We start from the raw sequence: 19,686 nt of genomic DNA, 5'->3' as shown, positions 1-19,686 counted from the left end.
TTGTCGGGAATAAAACACCTTTAGCCAAAGACTCTGTTCCAGCTTTCTGAACCCTGGGCCTGACAGAATTACAGAAACCAGTTCCCCCTTGAGGCCTCACTATCCTAGGCTAATTGTAACTTCTCCAATTTAGCTTGTTTCACCCATTTTAATACATATGGGAATCATGTTGGAGCAATAACCTTTGCATCCTAATAACTGTCTTGTTTTTCCTCTAGGGTCAGATTCTGGGATTGAGGGATGAGGGATTTCAAAAACAAGTGACATTTCAGTAAATCTGTTAGACCAATGTAGGACTGCCAAATTTTTTTACTTTGCCAAATAAGATGTTAGAAAAACTACAGGCTGCTTCCATCTCCCACCACCGTCACTTCATAAAATAAAGGACATTTCGAAACAGGCCAATAACAGGATGTGACTCAGAGTGCAGTCCTCGGACCACGAGACTGTGTGTATTGTTCAGCCCACTAGGTTTTGAATTCTCCAGGGAATGTGTCTTATTCATATTTAAATGCCCAGCTCCTAGGTGGGTGTTCTCGTATAAAGTCAATGCTCAGTCAATAGGCGCGGTAGCTCACGCCTGTAATCCTAGCACTTTGGGAGGCCGAGGTGGGTGGATCACTTGAAGTCAGGAATTCGAGACCAACCTGACAAACATGGTGAAACCCCGTCTCTACTAAAAATACAAAAATTAGCTGGGCATGGTGGTGCACACCTGTAATTCCAGCTACTCAGGAGGCTGAGGCAGGAGAATTGCTTGAACCCAGGAGGTAGAGGTTGCAGTGAGCAGAAGTCACTGCACTCCATCGTGGGCAAAAGAGCAAGACTCTGTCTCAAAAAATAAATAAATACATAAAGTCAGTGCTCGGTCGGTGCTGTCTGAAATACATGAGTTGGCCAAAGAAGAGCTGGTATTTGATGTGTTATTGACGGGAAAAGCCAACCCTTGACTCCTTGACGGGTCCACACACACTCGCCTTTCCCCATGCTGTGATTGCCACTATTCCTGCATGTTTTCCATTTTCTTTATACCTGAATTGCTCTTGGGAAAGCTATGACTTAAATCTTGGTGTGACACTAAGTCACTGTGTTACCTTGCTCAACAGAATTGCATCTTTCTTTCTTTTTTTTTTTTTTTCTGAGACAGAGTTTCGCTCTTGTTGCCCAGGCTGGAGTTCAATGGCACAATCTTGGCTCACTGCAACCTCCACCTCCCGGGTTCAAGCGATTCTCCTGCCTCAGCCTCAGAATTGCATCTTGAACCCTAGTGCTTATGAAGAAGGTAATAATTATAAGACCTCTTTTTTTTTTTTTTTTTTTTTTGAGACGGAGTCTCGCTCTGTCACCCAGGCTGGAGTGCAGTGGCCGGATCTCAGCTCACTGCAAGCTCCGCCTCCCGGGTTCACGCCATTCTCCTGCCTCAGCCTCCCGAGTAGCTGGGACTACAGGCGCCTGCCACCTCGCTCGGCTAAGTTTTTGTATTTTTAGTAGAGACGGGGTTTCACTGTGTTAACCAGGATGGTCTCGATCTCCTGACCTCGTGATCCGCCCGTCTCGGCCTCCCAAAGTGCTGGGATTACAGGCTTGAGCCACCGCGCCCGGCCAATTCTAAGACCTCTTAAAGTCGTTTCTTCCATGGCAGGAGTCATAGGAGTCTTCTGGGCTTCTCAGTGATGCTGAAATTGTTAGGGCCTCAGGAGGCCAAGCTGCCAATTAAGAGAATCCAGGAGTTCCTCCAAAGGTTCAACATTGAAATACCCAGGAATCCCTCTCCTAGGTGTAAACCCAAGAGAATTAAAAACATACCTCCACACAAAAACTGGTAGATGGATGTTCATAGCAATATTTGTCATCATAACTAAAAGGCGAAAACAACCCAAATGTTCATCAAATGAAGAATGTATAGACAAAATGTGATTACATCCACACAGTGGAATATTACTCGGCAATGAAAAGGAATAAAGTACTGACACATGCTACAACATGGATGAACCTTGAAAACATCACACTAAGTGAAAGAAATAAGACACAAAAAAGACACATATTATATGATTACATGTGTGTGAAATGACCAGAATAGGTAAATCTACAGAGACAGAAGTCAAGTAGTGGTTTCTGGGGGCTGGGGAGAGGGGGCACTTAAGAGTGACTGCTAATGGATGGAGGGTTTCTCTTTGGGATAATGAGTAAGTTCTGGAATTGGATAGTGGTGATGGTTGCACAGTTTTGTGGATATATTGAAACCACAGAATTGCATACATCAAAATGATGAGTTTTGTCTTATTTGAAATTATATGTTATTAAAAAAAAACGACGAGAGAGGGAAGAATCCAGGGCAGGAAAAGCAATGGGAGCTCGGTGGTCAGGCCTCGCCATGGGCACGGTCTAGTGGAGGACTTATGTGAAGACAGAGATGCTGCCTCATCCTTTAGGCCTCTTTGGTGAGTCAGGGGTCCTCTTCTGAAGTCCAGGTTAAGGTCTGAATATGGGTTTATAAGGCCTGCTTCTTCATACTTGGCCCACCGAAAACACGCAACCCCACACACTCTCTCCAAGCCTGCAAATGTGTGTGTGCATAAGGACCTCTAAAACTGTAAAGCACCCATGGCATAAAAAAGTCTAAGGCTGTGAAGATCTGTGTTGTGCTGCTGGGCATGCAAGGAATGGAAACTTACTAAGTGACTTCAAGAAAAGGGGTTTTTCTTTCCTGAGGATCTGGAAGCTGGTATTGAGCCAGAGGCCCTATGAGGAAAAGTATTCTGTTCTTGCCTTCAGGCGTTTCAACTTTGTCATCCCTGTTTACTCCACTCGCACCTTGTCCACTGCGTAACGTGCAGGTGAATTCCAGAGGGAGCAGGGGAGATGGGTTTTGCTAAGGCCAGGCCAATTCCTACCTACCCTTGTGCCCTCGAACAGGCCCACTGGCCAGTTGCTGGGGCTCACTTGACCCAGTCGGTGGCCGTTTGTGTGTCCCTGAGCAGGTGCTGCGGTGAGGCAGAGCCAGCCAGGTGGCACTGACCAGCTGCAGGACTGATGTGATATGAGAATAATTATCATCACTGAGCTTTAAATATTGTGTTTTCTGTAAAAATGAGTGTCCTTGAAGCATTGAGCAAGCTGTGCAAATTACCAGAGATTATATTTTATACTGAATTTTCCAGTTCCTACTGTGAAAATTTAAAAACAACCTCCACTGAATTATCCCTCAAAATGCATTTCCTCTAAGTCCTAATACTAAGTGATTATGTAACCATGGAAACGGTTATTTTGGGAGAAAGAAAATCAGAGAGAATTGGATCTGTAGCATAGCTTTATAAAATCGGACTTTGCTTAATGGAACTTCCAACTCCACAGCTCACGGAGTAGGTTCTTAGGCTCAGTGCGACACAGGATAAGCTCCTTTAGGGCTACATCCATTTCAGTCATTGGTTTTTGAATTTTCTAAGGAGAGACACCATCCCAGAAAAAAAGAAAAGAGCAGCGAAAAAAGTCAAGTGATTGTTCTGCTGCAGTCCCAGATCTGTTTTCTGTCACCTTTCAGGAGTTTTCTTGACCCCATTGGCCCTCTTTGGCACTGATTTGATCCTATGACTGTCAAGTCCTGAAATACTCAGCTCTCAGGACAATCTGGAAATTATTAGCACAAATGAAGTTTCAACTTCAAAGTTAAGTTTTTGCAAAAAATGAAAGGAATTGGCCGGGGGCGGTGGCTCACACCCGTAAGCCCAGCATTTTGGGAGGCCTAGGTGGGCAAATCACCTGAGGTCAGAAGTCTGAGACCAGCCTGGCCAACATGGTGAAACCCCATCTCTACTAAAATTACAAAAATTAGCCGGGCGTGGTGGTACATGCGCCTTTAATCCCAGCTACTCGGGAGGCTGAGGCAGGAGAATCGCTTGAATCTGGGAAGTGGAGGTTTCAGTGAGCTGAGACCATGCCACTGCACTCCAGTAGGGGTGACAAGAGTGAAACTCCGTCTCAAAATAAATAAATAAATAAAAATTTTAAAAAATAAGATGAAAGGAATTATAATTTTAAAATATGCATATTACTGTATATACTGTTGAACCTATTAAATATATAGCAGCCGCCTGGATGTTTATACACGTTCTTCTTACCTCTCATTTTGATCTCTATCTCTAGCCAAATTTATTTCAGATTTTTTTTTTTTTTTTTTTTTTTGAGTCATTCGGTCACCCAGGCTGGATTGCAGTGGCGTGATCTCCACTCACTGCAACCTCAGCCTCCCAGGTTCAGGAGATTCCCCCGCCTCAGCCTCCCTAGTAGCTGGGATCACAGGGGCCTGCCACCACTCCTGGCTAATTTTTGTATTTTTAGTAGAGATGAGGTTTTACCATATTGGCCGGGCTGGTCTCGAACTCCTGACCCAAGTGATCTGCCCACCGTGGCCTCCCAAAGTGCTGGTGTTGCAGGCATGAGCCACTGCACCCGGCCTCTCAGATTTGCTTCCTAGAGCTACCAAATTGGAAATGTTCCTGCTTATGGGCACTATAATAACATTTACTTTAGCTATGAAAAGTAAACGTAGCAGCAAGGACTAGGTAGGTAGACCAGATGCCTCCGCATGTGGCCATCAGGCCCTGTTACCTGCTTCTTTCGCTCTCCTCTGGGAACCCTTGCCCTGAGGCATCCAGAAGAAAAATTTTAGTGGGATTACCACAGATGTCTTTGTGTGTAAAGACTGTTTTTAAAAAATCTCCGAAAATCTACTTTGAGTAGAGAACTGCAGTGACTTCCCTTTCCTTATCTAACGTAACCCTCGGACTTCCTGTACAGAAAGGACGCCTGGAACAGGATGGGGCTCAGGGCCTGGCCTCTGCCTAGCATGTACATACGTCACAGGAATCTGTGATGACATTCGCCATTCACCGTACAAAATCCTAGATTCATGGCGTGAAAATCAGGACCTTCAAACTGTAAAATAAAAATCACATTTTTGATGCCTTAGAGGTGGATTTTTCAGTATATCTTAGAAATGGAATGCTTTGTCACACGGAACTGTACGGAATGCCAGTAGCAAAGAGGGAAAAGGCGAGTCCCCTGGCTTAGCAGGCAGTGAGGAGCCGGAGCCCTTGTATTCGCTTCTGGCCTGCTGCTCTGTGGCCCCTCTGTTGCCTCCAAATGTGAGGCTCCACAGGGTGCGGTGTAAAAACTGGTGCCAGTTCTCAAAATTCCTACCAGCAGAACCAAATGCAATTTATAGCCAGTGCCAAAGCAAAGTGGTATTTTATTAAAATAAATACATGAAACCAAAGTGAACATTTAATAAAATCAAATTTAGTTTACATATTCACATTTGTAACGTTTACTTATTATAAACAAACCAGAAGATCTCTACGGCTATGTTGGTAAGAACAAAATTGGAATTCAGTGGTCTTAGATGACGGTTGAGTTTTTCACTAGACTCAACATCCAGCTTATTCCTGCTGGGGAGGGACGTGTGGGAACATCCTGACATGCGCAGATGAGTTGTTGCAAATGGTAGCAAAAGTGGGGTCTTTTGTTAAGGTTGCCTTGTAATCACAAGAAACATTTAAAGTTAAATGATGTAGAAATGTGAAAAGGAGAATCATAAGACATTTTCTTCTGGCTGGGCACAGTGGCTCACGCCTGTAATTCCAGCACTTTGGGAGGCCAAGGTGGGAGGATCACTTGAGCCCAAGAGTTTGAGACCAGCCTGGGTCTCTAGTATCCACCAAAAAAAAAAAAATGCCTCCAGAAATTGGCAGTGGGGTGGTGTGTACCTGTAGTCCCAGCTACTTGGGTGGTGGAGGATTGCTTGAGCCTTGGAGTTTGAGGCTACAGTGAGCCAAGACTGTGCCACTGCACTCCAGCCAGGACAACAGAGTGAGACCCTGTCTCAAAAAACAAAGAAATTTTCTTCCAAGTTGAATTCTTAACAGGCTCTAACAGCTCTTCACATTCTTTAACACAAATGTGACATCTGATAAACGTTATATTGATAGTGTTGGGTTATGGATTACGTTGTCCCCTGTGAGAACATGACAGTTACTGTGTGAGGAGAGCTTGGGCCCTGCAGGTGAGCCCCAGCTCAAGTGGCCTTGGGTGAAGCAGGGTGTGCATCCTCTGTGCCTCTTAGGGACTTGCTTCTCCCATTAGACTACTCAACAGGTGCTGCATTGTCTACAAAAATGACCAGAACCGCCTTCCAAACAACACCTTTGAAAGAAGTTGAAAATACGTGCATAATATTTTTATAGGAATTTGAGCTACACAGATAGATGCATCTTTTCAAAACTCAGCAGATACACACTTAAGATTTGTGTTTCATTGGACATACATTTTACATTGAAAGAAAAAACCGTGAACAAACATTGATTCTTAGATAACAACCTGTGAGCTGCAGTATTTCGGAGGGAGTGGACTGCTGTCTTCCCTGTTTTTGAAATACGTCAAAAATAAGATGGGTTGAGGAATGGATAAATGGATAGATCTATGATTTTTTTTAAAGTACAGTAAGACGAAGCTGGGCACAGTGGCGTGTGCCTGTAATTTCAGCTACTCAGGAGGTTGAGGCAGGAGGATCGCTTGAGCCTAGGAGTTCGAGGCCAGCCTGGGCAGTGTAGCAAGAACCTGTCTCTAAAAAGAAATGCCTAAAAGGAGAGTAAAACGAGAATGTCAGAATCTAAATAGTAGGTATTCAAGTATTCACTACAAAATTATTTCTAATTTATTTTATGTTTGAAATTTTTAATAATAAAATGTAGGGGGAATAAAGAAAAATATAGCCAGGCGCGGTGGCTCAAGCCTGTAATCTCAGCACTTTGGGAGGCCGAGACGGGCGGATCACAAGGTCAGGAGATCGAGACCATCCTGGCTAACACGGTGAAACCCCGTCTCTACTAAACAATACAAAAACTAGCCGGGCGAGGTGGCGGCGCCTGTAGTTCCAGCTACTCGGGAGGCTGAGGCAGGAGAATGGCGTAAACCCAGGAGGCGGAGCTTGCAGTGAGCTGAGATCTGGCCACTGCACTCCAGTCTGGGCGACAGAGCGAGACTCCATCTCAAAAAAAAAAAAAGAAAGAAAGAAAAATACATATGTAAAGCTGTGATCAGAAGCTTACAGAATAATGTTACATAGTAGCACAGGTTAATAAATCAACAGTACCCTACAAATGACAGTGTGAAACGTAAGACACTTGTGTGTGTGTGTGAGGTTTTATCACAATACTTTTGTTTCCTGAATTCTTTGGAACACTTCCAAGGAATCCAGGGGACTCAGGGAAAACCACTAAGTACTGTACTACTATTAACAAAGGTACAGTTTCAGAATTATTGAAGAGGTGTGTCCCACTAGGCAGGTGGCTCACATCTGTAATCCCAGCATGTCGGGAGGCTAAGGCAGGAGTACCGCTTAAGCCCAAGAGTTTGAGACCAGCCTGGGCAACATGTTGAGACCTCGTCTCTACAAATAATTTTTTAAAATTTAGCTGGGCGTAGTGCCACACACCTGTAGTCCCAGCTACTCCAGAGCCTGAGATGGGAGGATTACTTTAGCCTGGGAGTCGAGGCTGCAATGAGCAATGATCATGCCACCGCACTCCAGCTTAAGTGACAGGGTGATGCCCTGTCACAGAAAATAATAATAATAGGCTGGGTGCAATGGCTTATGCCTGTAATCCCAGCACTTTGGGAGGCCGAGGCGGGAGGATCAGCTGAGGTTGGGAGGTCGCAACCAGCCTGACCAACATAGAGAAACTCTGACTCTATTAAAAATACAAAATTAGCCGGGCATGGTGGTGTATGCCTGTAATCCCAGCTACTCAGGAGGCTGAGACAGGAGAATCACTTGAACCCGGGAGGTGGAGGTTATGTGAGCTGAGATCGCATCATTGCACTCCAGCCTGGGCAACAAGAGCAAAACTCTAAAAATAATAATAATAATAAAATAATAAAGAGATGTGTGCTCTGTATTGCTTAGTACCCAGGCGTAGCTGTGAGACAGCTCATATTTATTGAAACTTGCCATGTGGAGGCACATTTTATGCGCATTAGATGAGCTAGCATAGTAATCCTCACACTCACCCAATGAGTTCATTATCTTCATTTTGCAGATGAGGAAGTAAAAGCACATAAGATTACACAAGACTACACAATACTATTACTCGATTGATCCAGGATTTCAAATTTTAAACCTAAAGATTATGAGAGACTGCTTTAGATTAAAAGTTCCCCAAGCATTCTGTGAACATCAGATGCATGCTAGACACCGCCAGCCACTGAATGACAAAGATGAATGAGGCATGGACCTATGCATTTGAAGAAGGAGATTGCCACAGGGACACCCTTTTTCTCAGATTCTGAAGGAACTCGTATCAACTTCCCATCTCTATCCACTTCATATCTTGAACCTAGTTGTCAAATGAAAGCCAGAATGGCTTTTTTTGAGACAGAGTCTCGCTCTGTCACCCAGGCTAGAGTGCAGTGGCACTATCTCGGCTCACTGCATCCTCCGCCTCCCGAGTTCAAGCTATTCTCCTGCCTCAGCCTCCCCCGTCACTGGGATTACAGGCACATGCCAGCACACCCAGCTAATTTTTGTATTTTTAGTAGTGCTGGGGCTTCACCATGTTGGGCAGGCTGGTCCTGAACTCCTGGCCCACCTCGGCCTCCCAAAGTGCTGGGATTACAGGCATGAGCCACCACACGCAGTCCAAGATAGCTTTTTATGTACATACAGAGGTCCTTACGGTTCAAGAAAGTGAAAAGACAGCTTACAAAGGGGAAAAGTGTTTATAAATCATGCATCTGATAAAGGACTTGTATCTAGAATCATAAAGAACTCTTACAACTCAGTAATAACGTAAGTAAACCAATTTTTAAATCAGCAAAGGATCTAAATAGACATCTCTCAAGTAAGATAGATGAATGGCTAATCAGCCACAAAAAGACACTCAACATCTTTAGCCATTAGGAAAATGCAAAGCAAAACCACTGTGACATTCCACTTCATAACCGTAGGATGGCTGTGCCCAAAAAGCCAGATAAAACAAGTGTTGCTGAGGATGTGGAGAAATTGCGATCCGCGTATACTGCTGGTGGGAATGTAAAATAGTCCAGCCAGTTTGGAAAACCAACTGGTAGCTCTAAAAAACATTAAACACAGTTGCCCCATGGCCCACCAATTCCACTCCTAAGTGTATGTCCAAGAGAATTGAAAATATACATCCACACAAAAACCTGTAGACAAATACTCATAGCAGCATTTTTCATAGTAATCAAAATGTTTAAACAAGGCCGGGTACGGTGGCTCAAGCCTGTAATCCCAGCACTTTGGGAGGCCGAGACGGGCGGATCACGAGATCAGGAGATCGAGACCATCCTGGCTAACACGGTGAAACCCCATCTCTACTAAAAAATACAAAAAACTAGCCGGTCGAGGTGGCGGGCGCCTGTAGTTCCAGCTACTCGGGAGGCTGAGGCAGGAGAATGGCGTAAACCCGGGAGGCGGAGCTTGCAGTGAGCTGAGATCCGGCCACTGCACTCCAGCCTGGGCCACAGAGCCAGACTCTGTCTCAAAAAAAAAAAAAAAAAAAAGTTTAAACAGACTGGGCATGGTGGCTCACATCTGTAATCCCAGCAGTTTGGAGGCCAAGCTGGGTGGATCACTTGAGCTCAGGAGTTTCAGACCAGCCTTGGCAACATGGTGAAATCCCTTCTCTACGAAAAAGTATCCAGGCATGATGATGCACACTGGCAGTCCCAGCTACTTGGGGGGCCGAGGTAGGAGGATTGCTTGAGCCCAGGAGGTCGAGGCTTCAGTGAGCCAAGATTGCATCACTGCACTCCAGCCTGGGTGAGAAAATGAGACCCTGTCTCAAAAAAAAAAAAAAAAAAAAAAGTGTAAACAACCTAAATGCCCATCAACCGAAGAATGCATAAACAAAATGTGGCCCATTCACACAATAGAATGTTACTCAGTTACAAAAAGGAGTGAAGTCCTGATGCATGCTACAACATGGATGATCCTTGGAAACATTATGCTAAGTCAAAGCCGCCAGACACAAAAGACCACATATGGTATCATTTCATTTATGTGAAATGTCCAGAATAGGTATATCTGTAGAGACAGAGTAGATTAATGTTGCATGGAGCCAAGTGGACTTGGGGGATGAGGAATCGCTTTAATGGGTACAGTGTTTCCTCTTGGAGTGATGAAAATGTTCTAAAAGGGATTGTGGAGATGGTTGCACAACTTTGAATATGCAACAAAAAAGTCATTGAATTGTGCACTTTAATCAAGACTCCCTGTTGTAACTGGCTTGTGAGAGCTTTACTTGGACACTTCAGTAAAATTAATTTGGAGACTGCTGATCATTCCAGTCTGCCTAATTTCAGGGCCTTCTTATTTAATACCAAGGGGGTAAGATGCATTATGTTTCATCCACGTGCCACGCATCGTGACAGTGTGGGGATGCTCCTGACGGGATGCAGTATGAGATCCATAGCATTTCAGACTGTGCATGTACTTACTTTGTCTTTTTTAAAATCAGTTTAAGAGAGGCAGAAGAAATGAAATTGAAAAGCAGACCAGGCGCGGTGGCTCACGCCTGTAATCCCAGCACTTTGGGAGGCCGAGACGGGCGGATCACGAGGTCAGGAGATCGAGACCATCCTGGCTAACACAGTGAAACTCCGTCTCTACTAAAAAATACAAAAAACTAGCCGGGCGAGGTGGTGGGCACCTGTAGTCCCAGCTACTCGGGAGGCTGAGGCAGGAGAATGGTGGGAACCCGGGAGGCGGAGCTTGCAGTGAGCTCAGAGCCGGCCACTGCACTCCAGCCTGGATGACAGAGCAAGACTCTGTCTCAAAAAAAAAAAAAGAAAAGCAAAAAATACTGATTCAAAATGTAGTTCCCATACTGAAAATATGTCTTAAAAATCTTTTTAAAAACCATCTTTGTGGAAATTGGCAGGTAATTTCTAAGTTGTTTCCATAGGATTTGGAGTTGTTCTTCTCCATGCAGTGCCTGACACAGTAACATATAAATATGAGATGGTATAGCATATATCACTACTTCGTTCCTTTCAATAGTTGAACCACATGAATGAACAACTAAATCTAACCAAATTTTGTAAACTGTTTATTATGATGGGCTAGTACACTTCTGTGCACCACTGACGTGAAATTATTGTTTACCACTGTGCCTACAACAATCCTATTATAAACATATAATAGGTGCTTCATAAACTTGTTACATGAATCAATGTTTGTGTTATCACTGTTCTTTTTCTGCTCTCTCTACTATTCATAGCCCAGTATTCTTATGTGTACAAAATTAATTTTTGACTGGGTATGGTGGCTCACGCCTGTAATCCCAACACTTCGGGAGGCCAAGGCAGGAGGATCGCTTGAGCCCAAGAGTTTAAAAGCAGCTTGAGCATCTTGGCGAGACCTCGTCTCTACTAAAAGTAAAAAAAAAAAAAAAAAAGAAAAAGAAAAATTAGCTGGGCCATGATGGTGTGCACCTGTGGTCCCAGCTCCTCAGGATGGTGAAGTGGGAGGATTGCTTGAGTCTAGGAGTTCGAGGCTGCAGTAAGCCATGATCAAGTCGCTGCACTCCAGCCTAGGTGGCAGAGCAAGACCTTGCCTCAAAAAAAAAAAAATTATTTTTCTTCAAAGTTCAGATAGGTGTAAGCATAATATCTCTTCATAGCAGCATTATTCACAATTGTGCAAAAAGTGGAAACAGGCCAAGTGTCATCAGCTGACAAATGGACACACAAAATTGGTGTATCCCGACAATGGAATATGATTCAGCCGGAAAAAGGAATGAGGGGCTGGACGGTGCTACAGCACAGCCTGCTTTAGAGCAGAGGTGTTCTAGCTCAGAGAAAAGTGAAAGCTGTAATCATGCGTTGTGTAAGCACTTCCTTCATCCCAGGGAACAATAATAATGTGTTCACAATATCAAGGAATGTAATTAAAGCTTTTCAAATAGAACTTAAGGTATAAGGAAGCTGCTCTTTGATAATTTCATATCAAAGAAAGCATTCAAAAAAGGAAGAAAGTAAAACCTTTCTTAGGGTAGTGCATGTATTAGCAGTTAGAATTAAATATCTTTATTTCACCAAACTCCCTTGATCACATAATAACTAGGATCCATGATATCAACAAAAGCTACCTTCGAACTATAGCATTATTTTATTATTATATTAATGGACTTAAGGAACTCTCCACACAAATAGAATTTCCAGTTACTTACAGTTTTATTCATGTGACAACAATTAAGTGCATGGGATGCTCGTATTTCTCATTCTATTCGGCATCTGTGGAAATGTAGTATTCTGCATTATTTCTGTGAAGAAAGAATGAAAGATTCCTTATCCAGCTACTGAGGCAGGCAGTCACTGCTGAGAAAGAAACTCCTTTGCCATGACTTTCTGCCAAGATACATGCAGTGACTAAATATATCTTCTAAGATAGATAAGACTTAACAGATCATTTTGCCAAAAAAGGAAATGTTTTATTAACCTCAATTGAACATGTTTAATGACATCCCAGATCTCTTTTAAAATAGGAGACTCAGCGGAGGTGAACATAGATGCAAAGGTCAGTTTCTCATTCCAGCTGTTCCTTTGAAACACATTGTGACCTGAGCAAATCCATGTATTTGGTGTCTAGGGCACCCCCTCTGAGAAAGCTCTAGGAGTCCTCAGACTTCCCTTTGTTACCGTTTGTTGACCACGTGCTTCTCATAGTTAGCTTTCTTCCCTGGAATGATCTACAGGAGACCTGGGCGGACCTATTCGGGAACGCTGCAGTGACAGAGTCAGTCATGTACACAGTCATAGGCAGCTGCAGAGAAGAGGAAGCACCAGAGGCCTCCCGTGAGCAAGAGCCGTGTTGAATGCACTTTGTCCTTCTTTCTTTGATTTAGTTCACGTAAATGACATTGAGGAATTTGCTTTTTTTTTTTCTTTTTTTTTTTTTTAGAGACGGAGTCTCGCTCGGTCGCCAGGCTGGAGTGCAGTGGCGCGATCTCAGCTCACTGCAAGCTCTGCCTCCTGGGTTCACACCATTCTCCTGCCTCAGCCTCCCGAGTAGCTGGGACTACAGGTGCCTGCCACCTCGCCCGGCTAATTTTTTTTTGTATTTTTAGTGGAGACGGGGTTTCACCGTGTTAGCCAGGATGGTCTCAATCTCCTGACTTTGTGATCCACCCGCCTCGGCCTCCCAAAGTGCTGGGATTATAGGCGTGAGCCACCTCGCCCAGTCTTTTTTTTTTTTTTTTTTTTTGAGACACAGTCTCACTCTGTCACAAAGGCTGGAGTCAGTGCTACGATCACAACTCACTGCAGCCTGGACCTCCCAGGCTCAAGTGACCTCCCGTCTCAGCCACCCGAGTAGCCAGGATCACAGATGTGCACCACGATGCCCAGCTAATTTTTTGTATTTTTAGTAGAGACGGGATTTCGCCATGTTGCCCAGGCTGGTCTTGAACTCCTGGACTCAAACAATCTGCCCACCTTGGCCTCCCAAAGTATTGGGATTACAAGCGTGAGCCACCGCACCCAGCCTTCATCGGCTTTCAATTCTCTTTTAACCCCTAAACTAATCTTAAAATACACTTTCTGCTACAAATATGTTAAGATTTACTATGAAGTATTGTTTTTCAGATGTTAGTCATGGCTACAATTTATTATACTTAGGGCAAGATTAATCATGATTATTTGAAGACAGCTTTGTGGTTCCTGGAAAAGATATACCTGCTGGGCCGGGCACAGTGGCTCACGTCTGTAATCCCAGCACTTTGGGAGGCCAAGGCGGGCAGATCACCTGGGGTCAGGAGTTCAAGACCAGCCTGGCCCACATGGCGAAACCCCATCTCTACTAAAAATACAAAAATTAGCCAGGCGTGGTGATGCACGCCTGTGATCCCAGCTACTCGGGAGGCTGAGGCAGGAGAATCGCTTGAACCTGGAAGGCAAAGGTTGCAGTGAGCCAAGATCGTGCCACTGTACTTCAGCTTAGGCAACAGAGTGAGACTCTGTCTCAAAAAAAAGAAGAAAGAAAGAAATGCCTGCTAGAATTCCTCATTCATCAAATTTATGGAGGAAGATCTGTGAGCACCTCTGCTTCCCAATTGCGGGGATGCTTCCGTGAGAAGAAATTCTGGGGAAAATAGAAACTTCTGCTTTATGGAATGTTACAAATGCATCAGGTTTGCATAGGGAATTACTTACCTATACCCCATACTGTTCATCCTGTAGCCTGAAACTCAGTAAATGTTTGTGGAACATAGGTATGAACTGGAAGATTGTAGCCCAACTCCATCAACTAACGAAAGAAAACATATGTTATATTTTAGTTTAGATTTTTTCTTTTTTTGAGATGGAGTTTTGCTCTTGTCACCCAGGCTGGTGTGCAATGGTGCAATCTCTGCTCACCTCAACCTTTGTCTCCTGGGTTCAAGCAGTTCTGCCTCAGCCTCCCAAGTAGCTGGGATTACAGGCATGTGCCATCATGCCTAGCTTTTTTTTTTTTTTTCCAGTAGAGACAGTTTCTCCGTGTTGGTCAGGCTGGTCTCAAACTCCCGACCTCAGGTGATCCACCCGCCTCAGCCTCCCGAATTGCTGGGATTACAGGCGTGAGCCACTGCGCTCAGCCTAGTTCAGATATATCTAATGACTTGGTTTAATGGTCCCCAGCCTTTTTGACACGAGGGACTGGTTTCATGGAAGACTATTTTTCCATGGACCGTGGTGGGGTGGATGGTTTCGAGATGATTCCAGTGCATTACATTTATTGTGCTCTTCTTTTTTTCTTTTTTTTTTTTTTTTTTTGAGACGGAGTCTCGCTCTGTCGCCCAGGCTGGAGTGCAGTGGCGCAATCTCGGCTCGCTGCAAGCTCCGCCTCCCGGGTTCACGCCATTCTCCTGCCTCAGCCTCCCGAGTAGCTGGGACTACAGGCGCCCACAACCGCGCCCGGCTAATTTTTTGTATTTTTAGTAGAGACGGGGTTTCACCGTGGTCTCTATCTCCTGACCTTGTGATCCGCCCGCCTCGGCCTCCCAAAGTGCTGGGATTACAGGCGTGAGCCACCGCGCCCGGCTATTGTGCTCTTCTATGACGATTATGTTGTAATATGTAATGAAATAATTATACAACTCACCATAAAGTAGAATCAGTGGGAACCTGAGCTTGTTTTCCTGCAGCTAGATGGTCCCATCTGGGGGTGATGGGAGACAGTGACAGATTATCAGGCATTTGATTCTCATAAGGAGCACACACCCTAGATCCCTCACATGCAAAGTTCACAATAGGGTTCGTGCTCCTATGAGAATCTAATGCCACCGCTGATGTGACAGGAGGTGGAGCTCAAGCGGTAATGTGATTGATGGGGAACAGCTGTAAATACAGATGACGCTTTGCTTGTTGGCCGGCACTCAACCTCCTGCTGTGTGGCCTGGTTCACACAGCACGAGAATGTGGCCTGGGGTTTGGGGACCCCTGACTTAGTTCAAATTCATTGTCAAGTTAGCACTTCTTTTAAAAACATTCATCTTTGGCCTCCTTTGGACTGTTGACTATTTGAGTGTTGCCTGTTTCGCTGTTGAGTGACTTTAGGGTGTTGACTGTTTCAGAAGAAACTAAATGCTGTTATGGTGCATTATAAAGACATAAAAGTGATAAGAAGCATTCTGCTTTGTTATAGGATTTTTCACATTCTAGAGAGGTGTTAAGGCCAGGCACAGTGGCTCATGCATGTAATCTCAACATGTTGGGAGGCCAAGGTAAAAAGATCCCTTGAGCCCAGGAGTTTGAGGCTATGGTGGACTGTGATTGTGCCACTGTACTGCAGCTGAGCCACAGAGCAAGACCCTGTCCCTAAAAAGAAAAAAAGAAAAAAGGGCTGGGCACGGTGGCTCACGCCTGTAGTCCAAGCACTTTTGGAGGCCAAGGTGGGTGGATCACCTGAGGTCAGGAGTTCAAGACCAGCCTGACCAATATGGTTTCACCTACTAAAAATACAAAATTATTTAAAAATTTTTACTACTAAAAATACAAAAATTAGCCAGGAGTGGTGGTGCGCACCTGTAATCCCAGCTACTCAGGAGGCTGAGGCAGGAGAATCACTTGAACCGGGGAGGTGGAGGTTGCAGTGAGCTGAGATCGCACCACTGTACTCCAGCCTGGGCGACAGAGCAAGACTCTGTCTCAAAAATAAATAAATAGATCAGAAGAAAAGAAAAAAAGGAAAGAAATAAAAAGATGTTAAAAATAAACTATTTCTAGTAGGACTCACCAAGTTAAGTTATATTTGATTTCTAATACCATTTTGCTTCCTAACTAAAGACACTAGCTTAAACTAACAAAATTGTTATGTTGCCAGGCATGGTGGCTCACACCTGTAATCCCAGCACTTTGGGAGGCCGAGGTGGGCGGATCAACTGAGGTCGGGAGTTCAAGACCAGCCTGACTAACATGGAGAAACCCTGTCTCTACCAAAAATACAAAATTACCAGGGTGTGGTGGTGCATGCCTGTAATCCCAGCTATTCGGGAGGCTGAGGCAGGAGAATCGCTTGAACCTGGGAGGCAGAGGTTTCAGTGAGCCAAGATTGTGCCATTGCACTCCAGCCTGGGCAACAGGAGTGAAACTCAATCTCAAAAAACAAACAAACAAACAAATCTTTATGTATGTCTTGGCCAAAAAGTTTAATTGCAGTTATTCCTTGATGAAAATAAATGGCCAAGATTAGCCTTCCATGGACACTAATGGCTAATGACTCCTTACTGTACATGAAGTGTGTGGGTTAGACTAGAATTGAAGAGATTTTAAATTGAAAGGTTCTCAGGGCCGGGCACAGTGGCTCACGCCTGTAATCCCAGCACTTTGAGAGGCCGAGGCAGGTGGATCACCTGAGCTCAGGAGTTTGAGGCCAGCCTGGCCAACATGGTGAAACTCTGTCTCTACTAAAAATGCAAGAATTAGCTGGATGTGGTGGCGGGCGCCTGTTGCAGTGAAGCAAGATCACACCACTGCACTCCAGCCTGGGCGACACAGCAAGACTCCATCTCTAAATAAATAAATAAATGGAAAGGTTCTCAGGATACATGGTTGCTGGAACCAGTGCTCTCCATTCTGTGGCCATGGCCATTTTAAATCACTTGTGCCTTAACCTTCATCTAATTGAGACATGATGCTAAGAAAAAGCTGGGTCTGAGGCAGATAAATCACAGCATCAGTCAAGGGTATGAGTGAGTCAGCTGCACACACATGTCCCCAGGAACAGCAATGAAGAAGAAAAATGCTTTTTCCCTCCACCACCATCTACCAATACTCAATGCAAACTAGCCCTGGGAAAAGCTCCTGGCTTCTCACAGTCTGTTCCCATCACGAACAGAAGGTGCTCCATGAGGAGGACGAGAGAAGATTTTAATGTGCAACAAAATTAACTGGCCAATTTGTACATTCGCTATTTTCATTTTTTATTTATTTATTTTTTAATTTTTAATCTTTTTTTTTTTTTGAGATGGAATTTCGCTCTTGTTGCCCAGGCTGGAATGCAATGACACAGTCTCAGCTCACTGCAACCTCCGCCTCCAGAGTTCAAGCAGTTCTTCTGCCTCAGCCTCCCAAGTAGCTGGTACTACAGGGACCCACCACCACACCCGGCTAATTTTTGTATTTTTAGTAGAGACAGGGTTTCACCATGTTAGCCAGGATGGTCTCGATCTCCTGACCTCATGATCCTCTCACCTCAGCCTCCCAAAGTGCTGGGATTACAGGTGTGAGCCACTGCGCCTGGCCTCACTATTTTTAACTTATGGATTGTAAGCTTAATGTTCAGGTTAAAACATAAAAATTAAGTAAGAAAAACTGGCTTCCATATTCCTGCAGAGGTGGGATTTGTACCGTATTACGCCAGATGCAATCCTGTCCTTCTGTCTTCAGGTTTGTAATAGTAAAATCATTTTCCATCCAGAAGCGTGTTTTCAGAATAAACTATGTTTCCCAGTAGTCAACCAGACAGCTGTGAGATATGGCAAAATGCTGTGTGCAGGAGAGTACACTTTTCTTGAAAAAAAAAAAAAAAGTAGCATAATAAAAACTGCTAAAAAATAATAGGAACACAGATTGGAAAGAGGAATATATCGTGTGTTTCATAGACCTAACAATATTTCACATGTTTGGTTCCCTGCCATACTGCTTGAGTTTGTACGTTAGTTTGTAGGAACCCGACCAAAGGAGTAGATTTTCTTCCTACAAAATTTTCTCCAACTAGAGGAGTCAGAGGGAAATGGGCCCAGTTGAGACAGAGGTACCTCATGCCACTCCAGGTGACAAAGTGACACCCTGAAGGAAAGAAAGGAAGGGAGGGAGGGAGGGAAGAGAGAGAGAGACAAGAGAGAGGGAGGGAGGGGGAGAGAGAGAAAGAGAGAGAGAGTGGGGGGGCCCAGTCAGCCTTCTCAGTTTTGCTGTGTCAGCTCTACGTGGTCTTCACAATATTTGCAAACATCCATTACAAACTGCCAGAAAAACGCCACTTAAATAACACATTTTTTTCTCTTAGTAAGTCTTGTTTCAGGGATTTTTTTAGATTAAGCGGTTTTGAGTGGCCCTCTCTGATGATCTGACCTGATGAGGGATTATTACCGTTAGATCACAGGCCTTATTTTTCCAGCTTTATAAATGAGGAAATTGAGGCCAGAAAAGAGAGCCATCCTATACCATCGTTAGAAGGACAGGTGTGTTTAGATTTCATTTTCAGCTTGTCAAAGTGGTAAGTTGTTCAGTGGAGAGAACGAGAAGGAGAATCACTGTGTTGCTAAATGAGTGACTGCCAAATTCGACTAACACGGAAGTTAGGTTTCTCATAACAGTAGTAACTCACCACATCACCAGGAGGAGTAATAAACCATGCATTTAAACTGCAGATGAGGCCAGTGCGGTGGCTCAGGCCTGTAATCCCAGCACTTTGGGAGGCTGAAGCAGGTGGATCACCAGGTCAGGAGATCGAGACCATCCTAGCTAACACAGTGAAACCCTGGCTCTACCAAAAATACAAAAAATTAGCCGGGCGTGGTGGCGGGCGCCTGTAGTCCCAGCTAGTTGGGAGGCTGAGGCAGGAGAATGGCATGAACCTGGGAGGCAGAGGTTGCAGTGAGCCGAGGTCACACCACTGCACTCCAGCCTGGGCAGCAGTGCCAGACTGCATCTCAATAAATAAATAAATAAATAAACTGCAGATGGAGGAATGTGGAATTATGTTTACGTGCTGCTTTTCTATTTCCTTCTCTTTCTTATTTTTATTTTTAAATCTTGACATCATTTTAACATATATATATATATATATATATATATATATATATATATATATATATATGTATGTGGTGAGAGAGAGAGAGACAGGGTCTCGCTCTGTCAGCCAGGCTGGAGTACGGTGGCATGATTATAGCTCATTGTAGCCTCGAACTCCTGGACACAGAGATCCTCCCACCTCAGCATCCCAAGTAGCTGGAACTACAGGCACATACTACCATGCCCAGCTAAATTTTATTTTTTATTTTTTGTAGAGACGGGTTCTAGACATCTTGCCCAGGCTGTTGCTAACATATTTTGAAAGACAGTGACTTTGGTTTTGTTGTTGTTTTTGAGACAGGATGTTGCTCTGTCACCCCAAATGGAGTGCAGTGG

General features: G+C 44.3%; 1 protein-coding gene and 1 long non-coding RNA gene across 7 annotated transcripts in view; one reads left to right on the top strand and one right to left on the bottom strand.

The window, feature by feature from the left end:
* Nucleotides 1-19,686, top strand: part of GNAL (G protein subunit alpha L) — a 202,595-nt gene that overhangs the window by 148,050 nt on the left and 34,859 nt on the right. The window lies entirely within an intron of this gene.
* On the bottom strand, nt 5,232-15,331 carry LOC135968293 (uncharacterized). Of its 3 annotated transcripts, none has more exons than XR_010582967.2 (4): nt 15,158-15,331; nt 14,230-14,323; nt 12,249-12,341; nt 5,232-7,045 (listed from the first exon to the last, which is right to left on the bottom strand). It is a non-coding gene; the product is annotated as an uncharacterized lncRNA (long non-coding RNA). The 3 variants fall into 3 exon arrangements; XR_010582966.2 differs by having other exon boundaries at nt 6,496-6,635; nt 15,158-15,330; XR_012427351.1 differs by lacking the exons at nt 14,230-14,323; nt 15,158-15,331 and having other exon boundaries at nt 5,232-6,635; nt 12,249-12,405.

Source organism: Macaca fascicularis, chromosome 18 (genome assembly GCF_037993035.2).
Source record: "Macaca fascicularis isolate 582-1 chromosome 18, T2T-MFA8v1.1".
NCBI classification, from domain to species: domain Eukaryota; kingdom Metazoa; phylum Chordata; class Mammalia; order Primates; family Cercopithecidae; genus Macaca; species Macaca fascicularis.
Note: the sequence above shows the minus strand (reverse complement) of the source record. Positions and strands in the feature narration are given on the sequence as shown.